Source organism: Balaenoptera ricei, chromosome 2, assembly GCF_028023285.1.
Source record: "Balaenoptera ricei isolate mBalRic1 chromosome 2, mBalRic1.hap2, whole genome shotgun sequence".
Taxonomy (NCBI): domain Eukaryota; kingdom Metazoa; phylum Chordata; class Mammalia; order Artiodactyla; family Balaenopteridae; genus Balaenoptera; species Balaenoptera ricei.
The window spans coordinates 159,437,964-159,445,371 of NC_082640.1; the positions used below are offsets into that span (position 1 = coordinate 159,437,964).

Genomic DNA, 7,408 nt, shown 5'->3' on the forward strand with positions numbered 1-7,408 from the left:
GAAAAAGGATGAAACACATGATAGATATGTTTTTGTAAAGGAATTAGGACAGGACAAAATGTTCTAAGGTTTGGTCAAAAGAGGTCTGTCCTGGATGGACTTAGAGTCAGAAGACAAGTGTCAGGCCAGGTTCTGCACTTCCCAGCCATGTTTAAATGATTTAATATCCCTTGTTTGCCTTAGTTTGCCAATCTGAAAATAGAGTCTGATACCTGTTCTAATTTAGTGTTGATATGAAGCTCAAAATTAGGGAACATGTATGAAAGTTCTCTGCAAGCTGCAAAGTATTACATAACTGTGAGGAATTGTTATTGATTTAGAGCCTGGAGTATTGTCCTTAGAAGGCAACTCTCTGGGGCCCCACAGGTAGATGCACTGGGCACTTAGGGAAAAGTTTAGGAATACTGGGGCCCTAGGCAATTAAGAGAGGGAAGAAAAGACCTACAAACAGAGTTTGGAAGCTCCATACTATCCAAACTTAAATGTTACTTGGACTAACATTGAGGCAGGGTCCCCTCCCAACAAATAGCCCTTAAGAACCAAAAGCAGAGTGGCAGGTTCCAGGTGCTTTTGTGCACTGACAGCATGAGAAATTGAATAAATTACATCCTACAGTTATTCAAACCTGGCATAACTGCAGATCAGGCCCTGTAATCTGGTAAGTAGCAACCACCAGATTATCTCTTGCACTTCTAGGAACTTGGCTAGACAGGCAGGAGTGGGGCTGGAAGGTTTATGCCACATGTGTCCAGTTAAACCTGATATAAAAATCCAGACTCAAAATGGGTGCTATCTCAGAGGTTCCAAATTTAGTTCCACTCTTCTGTGCACCTTCCCAGTCCCCTACCCTCACCCCCTGGTCTGTTGCCTTTATTCTGCAGAAATAGTTGAAGTGGGCTAAATAATGCATGCTGAAAGGAGTAATATCTTGCTTTTTTCCTTCTGTTACTAAAGCAGTGGAAACTGCCACAGAAGAAAAGGCTATAAACCTTAGCACAGTATCTTCTGAGAGGTTTTTTAAAAAAAAAATATTTATTTATTTATTTAGTTAGTTTATTTTGGCTGCGCCAGGTCTTAGTTGTGTCACGCGGGGTCTTCGTCACAGCATGTGGGATCTTCTTAGTTGCAGCACTTGGGATTTTAGTTGCGGCACATGGACTTATTAGTTGCGGCATGCGGGATCTAGTTCCCTGACCAGGGATGGAACCCGGGCCCCCTGCATTGGGAGTGTGGAGTCTTATCCACTGGACCACCACAGAAGTCCCATCTTCTGAGAGTTTTAGACAAGTAATACACTCTGATCTACACCCACAGATTCTGAAGTTCTGAGGAAGGGCCCAAGAGGGGACAGTCAGCTTCTGTGACAGTGCTTGTTAGATACAGTTAAAGGACCTTCTGCATCAAGATCACCTGAGGATTTTGTTAAAATGCAGATTCCTGTGTCCCACACTCTAGAATATTGATTCAGTAGGCTGCAAGTGAAGCCTAGAGATCTGCATTTTAACAAGCTCTCAGAGGTTTTTATACACATTAAATTTAGAGAAACCATAGCTCCAAAACGTATCTGTGGGATTTGTGAAGGAAGTTTGGTTAGTGGGGAGAGTGGGATCAGGGAACACAGCCTCTTAACCTGGCTTATTTCAAATACCCTCTCTCTGCTGCCTCTTTTTTTTTTTTTTTTTTTAAGTAAAGTATTTTAAAAATTAATTAATTTATTTTTTGGCTGTGTTGGGTCTTCGTTGCTGCACATGGGCTTTCTCTAGTTGCGGCGAGCGGGGGCTACTCTTCGTTGCGGTGCGCGGGCTTCTCATTGCGGTGGCTTCTCTTGTTGCGGAGCACAAGCTCTAGGTGTGCAGTCTTCAGTAGTTGTGGCACGTGGGCTTCAGTAGTTGTGGCACACAGGCTCAGTAGTTGCGGCTCACGGGCTCTAGAGCGCAGGCTCAGTAGTTGTGGCGCGGGGGCTTAGTTGCTCTGTGGCATGTGGGATCCTCTCAGACCAGGGCTCGAACCCGTGTGCCCTGCATTGGCAGGTGGATTCTTAACCACTGTGCCATCAGGGGGGTCCCTGCTGCCTCTTTCTTAACAGAAAGTTCCCTTCATTTTTTTTCCCCTCTACTTTCTTTTTCTTTTTTCTTTCTTTCCTTTTTTTTTTTGGCATGCCAAGTGGCTTGGGGGATTTTAGTTCCCCTACCAGGGACTGAACCTGGGCCACAGCAGTGAAAGTCCTAACCACTGGACTGCCAGGGAATTCCCTCCCCTCTACTTTCTAATTCCCATTCTTTGCCATGCACTCATACAGATATACTGCTGTCTCATGAGATTACTCTGGAAATGCTGCCATAAAGATAATCTGGGCCTTCCCTGGTGGCGCAGTGGTTACGAATCCGCCTGCCAACGCAGGGGACACGGGTTCGAGCCCTGGTCCCGGAAGATCCCACATGCCGCGGAGCAACTAAGCCCGTGCGCCACAACTACTGAGACTGCGCTCTAGAGCCCGCGAGCCACAACTACTGAGCCCGCGTGCCACAACTACTGAAGCCCGCGCACCCTAGAGCCCGTGCTCCACAATAAGAGAAGCCACCACAATGAGAGGCCTGCGCACTGTAACAAAGAGTAGCCCCCGCTCACCGCAACTAGAGAAAGCCAGTGTGCAGCAATGAAGACCCAACACAGCCAAAAATAAAATAAAATAAAAAATAAAATAAATTAAATTTAAAAAAAAAAAAAAAAAAAAAAGATAATCTGTTACAACTCTTTTATATTAGGTTTCAAAACCAAGGTCTGGAGAGCAGACATGTGACTAAGATCACATTACTGCTTAGTACCTGAAGCAACACACTGACACTTTGACACTTAATCCAAAATATTTTCAACTACTTCTGTCTGCCTCTCATCATTCATCTGATGCTAATAAGCTCCTTTCACATACTGATGAAGCAGCAGTGTTTTGAAACTACCTTCAAAGTGGCTTCCCACACACAGTCTTCAAAGGGAAGCAAGCTTCTTCCATCTTAAACCTTCCTTAGTTTTAGGTTCCAAAGCTGCTTATATTGGTTACTAGGCAACCACCTCTTAAAATTCCATGAGTCTACTCACAGAACCTGTGGGTTCAATCAGGGGTATCTTCAGCTATTTATTATTTGTATTTATTTGTAAATTGAGCTTTGGGAAGTTGCATTGTATTTACTGATTGGTGGCAAAATGGATTTCTTGGTCATCCTTTGAAAAATAAACCTCTAGGTCTATGCAGCTCAATGTCCCCTCCCCCCGCCCCCATTCATTCATAAGTCCTACTGAGAAAGAGACAAAGCAAGGGAACACATGAACACCCAGCTCTGGCATGCTTCAGACCACCAGGTTGATAGAACAAACAGTAAAGCAGAATGAGTGTCTTTGGGACCTTTCCCATTCCCCTTTCATCTCTGCCCCTGCTTAATCTCCTTCCTTCACACAGTTCAGTTCCATCTCCCCTGCTTCCCAAATTCTGGCTAGGTTGTCAGCCAATAACACTATTTTTTTTACAAGGGGACTCTTCAAGTCCTATATTTTTAATAATAAAATTCCAGGCCTACAGAATACTGGTTTTCAGGCTTCCCCTTGTGAAAAGAACTAATTTGTCCTGACAGTAAAGAAGATTTCTGGCCATAAAGTTCTGTCTGTCTCGTTGATCTGGGGCTGTGCTATTCAGGTGGTCACCGTCTCTTGCTGACCAACCTGAGCACTAACTTTAGTGCTAGGGCTCAATTTGTGCTCAGACCCTGGGTCCCTCACAAAAGAGTGAAAGGACATGTTCTCTGAGATGAAATGAATGAAAGAATTAAAAAATTGAATATTAAAACACTGGTTAAGGTTCCTCAAGAAATTAAAATTACCATGTGATCCAGCAATTCCATTTCTGGGTCTATACCCAAAGAATTGAAAGCAGAGGCTCATACAGATGTTTGTACGCCCATGCTCATAGCGTATTCACAACAGCCAAAAGGTGGAAGCAACCTAAATGTCCATCGATGGATGAATGGATAAACAAAATGTGGTATATACATACAATAGAATATTATTCAGCTTTAAAAAAGAATAAAATGCCAATACATTCTACTTATATGGGTGAACCTGGAAGACATGCAAAGTGAAATAAGCCAGACACAAAAGGACAAATACTGTATGATTCCACTTATCTAAGGTACTTAGAATAGTCAGATAATAGCTACAGAAAGTGGAATAATGATGTCCAAGGGGCTGTGGTGGAGAGGGAGGAATGAGGAGTTGTTTAATAGGTACAGAATTTCAGTTTGGGTGATGAAAAAGGAGATAGGGTTAAAGGTTGCACAACAATGTGAATGTACTTAGGTAACTATGCATTTTAAAATGGTAAATTTCATCTTTGTGTATTACCACAGTTTAAAAAAACCAACCCTGTTTAATTATAAAAGCCATGTGTTTTTTGGTGATAGAAATTCTGCACAAAGAAGAAAATTAAAACTACTCATGGGATTTCCCTGGTGGCGCAGTGGTTGAGAATCCGCCTGCCAATGCAGGGGACACTGGTTCGAGCCCTGGTCCGGGAGGATCCCACATGCCGCGGAGCAGCTAAGCCTGTGCGCCACAACTACAGAGCCTGTGCTCTAGAGCCCGTGAGCCACAACTACTGAGCCCGCGTGCCACAACTACTGAAGCCCGTGCGCCTAGAGCCCGTGCTCCACAACAAGCCACCACAATGAGAAGCCCGCGCACCGCAATGAAGTGTAGCCCCCACTTGCCACAACTAGAGAAAGCCTGCATGCAGCAACAAAGACCCAACATAACCAAAAATAAATAAAATTAAATTTAAAAATTTATTAAAAACTACTCATGATACCCCAAAGCCTAAGAGACAACAGTTTAGGGTAGCTTTCTACTAGTCTTTTTTTTTTTTTTAATGTTTATATATATATATATATATATATATATATATATATATATACACTTAAGTTATACAAACTGTTCTCTACCTGCTTTCAACGTCATGAAAATTTCCTCATCATATTCTTCTGCTATATCATTTTTAATGGCTACATCTCTTCTGTTGCATTAATGCATCACAATTAAATTGACTAAACCAAATTTATATTGCTAGTTTCTTTTTCCTCTATTAAAACAACGATATGGAGGCTTCCCTGGTGGCGCAGTGGTTGAGAATCTGCCTGCCAAGGCAGGCGACACGGGTTTGAGCCCTGGTCTGGGAAGATCCCACATGCCGCGGAGCAACTAGGCCCGTGAGCCACAACTACTGAGCCTGCGCGTCTGGAGCCTGTGCTCCGCAACAAGAGAGGCCGCGATAGTGAGAGGCCCGCGCACCGCGATGAGAAGTGGCCCCCGCTTGCCGCAACTAGAGAAAGCCCTCGCACAGAAACGAAGACCCAACACAGCCATAAATAAATAAAATTTTAAAAAAACAAAAACAAAACAACGATATGGTAAACATTGGTATAGCCAAATATCTACGCACATTTATGAATGTTTATTTAGGCAAAGTTTCTAGAAGTGGAATTGTGAGTCAAAGAGAATGCATCTTTTAAATATTTTTAACCAGGTTGCTCTGAAAAGGTCATACCAGTGTATACATCCACCAACAGTATATGAATGTCTGTTTCCCAAATCTTCTCAACTAGGACATCATCATGTGAGAGACAAAGCATAATGGTTCAGAGCACAGGCTCTGGAATTGGATTGCAAAGGTATAAATCCCAGCATTTCCACTTTCTAGCTGTGTGATCTTCAGCAAATAAATTCACCTCTCTGGGCCTTAATTTTCTCATAAGGTTCTTGTAAGGATTAAGAGTTAGCTATTATTATTTACCATCTTTAGTTTGAGTCTCTTGTGCACAAAATACACTGTGAAGTATCCCACAGAACCAGTACAAAAGTAATTAGAGCTAAAGGGAGTTGCATGATTAATGACCAGCAGGACAGGAGAACATTTGAAACTAGGTAAAAAGTCTTGTCTGGGAAGTTCATGGGGGTGGCCTTATTAGGAGCAGAGGCAAACACAGGTTTTGTGGGCTTGAAGCTTATACAATTTGCAGGTTTCTCTAATAGAAAGGATATGAATTCATGAATGTAGAATCAAGTACAAGGCCTTGGAAAGGGCCTGCAGTTAAGTTTGATGAAAAATTCACCACTGGATGGAACCCATAGCTTATGAAATAGTGGGAAAAGGTGAGCAGTCCAGGGCGAGAGGGAGATAACGTTTGCCTAAATGGAGCAATATGAGTTCGGATAACAAAATAACAACTATTACCTCATTTGGCTGTTTTTACACCCATAAGGAATGAAAGTGAGGTCACACAGTTAGTAAGACGCCAGGCCCCTTAGTTGTGGAATGGTGTGGAAAAATAATCATAATAGACAAATAACATACAAGCAAAACACCATGGTGCACATTTTATTTTTATTTTCAATTTTTTTTTTGGCCGTGCCGCACAGCATGGAGAACTTCCCCTAACAGGGATCGAACTCATGCCCCCTGCATTGGAAGAGCAGTGTCTTAACCACTGGACCACCAGGGAGGTCCTTTTTTTTTTTATGGTGGACATTTTTAAATGAAAAGACCTATGATTATTAGCCGATGTGAATTACTCAAAGTGACAAAACTCAATTCCAGTCCACTCCTCTGGCTATGAATATTACCGAACATAAGTCCATGTGCCTGACGCACAATGAGGCCAAACAATACCAAAACGTTGGAGTTTGGAACAGAGGTTTATTGCAGGGCCATGCAAGGAGATTGGTGGCTCATGCCTTAAAAAACCCCAAACTCCCCTAAAGCGTTCAGCAAAGCGCTTTTATAGGAAAGGTGGAGGGGGCGTGGTGAGTTGTTGCAAACTTCTTGATGTTAGATCCTTTTTAAAAAAAAAAAAATGTATGTATTTATTTAGTCTGCGCCGGGTCTTAGTTGCGGCATGCTTGCGGGATCTAGTTCCCCGACCAGGGATCGAACCCCGAGCCCCTGCATTGGGAGCGGGGAGTCTTACCCACTGGACCACCAGGGATGTTCCAGATCCTTTGTTCTTGAGGTCAGGTCAGGTCAGGTCAAGGTCAGGTAACGATGTTCTCATAAATCTCCACCAAACAAATGTTATTCTCTGTTCCGGCCTGAAAGGGCAAGGTCCCAAGGCACAACTTTCACCCTCAGGGCCGGGTCCCTAGACCCTGCCCAGCCGTCATCACTGAGGGAGCAAGGTGTCCAGGACCCAACTGGCCCTCAGGGGTCCCTCAGGCTCCTCAGGCCGCCCAAAAGGCGGGGGTCAGGTCCCACAGACTGCGACCCAGGCAGACTACCGCTGCCATTAGGTCGCAGAGGCGGGCATGGGGGAGAGGTTCACCACTGCGTCAAGGCCTGGGCCCCGCCAGTGGGCAGCCTTGGCAAGGG

The 7,408-nt window shown here is 43.8% G+C and overlaps 1 protein-coding gene across 6 annotated transcripts in view; it reads right to left on the reverse strand.

Moving 5' to 3' along the window:
* The window catches only part of HEATR4 (HEAT repeat containing 4), an 88,797-nt gene that overhangs the window by 36,757 nt on the left and 44,632 nt on the right, over positions 1–7,408 (reverse strand). For 5 of the 6 annotated variants that reach the window (XM_059914594.1, XM_059914595.1, XM_059914597.1 and 2 more), the window contains one exon: positions 7,011–7,131. The exons of the other annotated variant lie outside the window; for it this stretch is intronic. The gene's annotated coding sequence lies outside the window, so the exon portion shown is untranslated. The remainder of the gene's footprint in view (positions 1–7,010; positions 7,132–7,408) is intronic. 6 annotated transcript variants of the gene reach the window in all.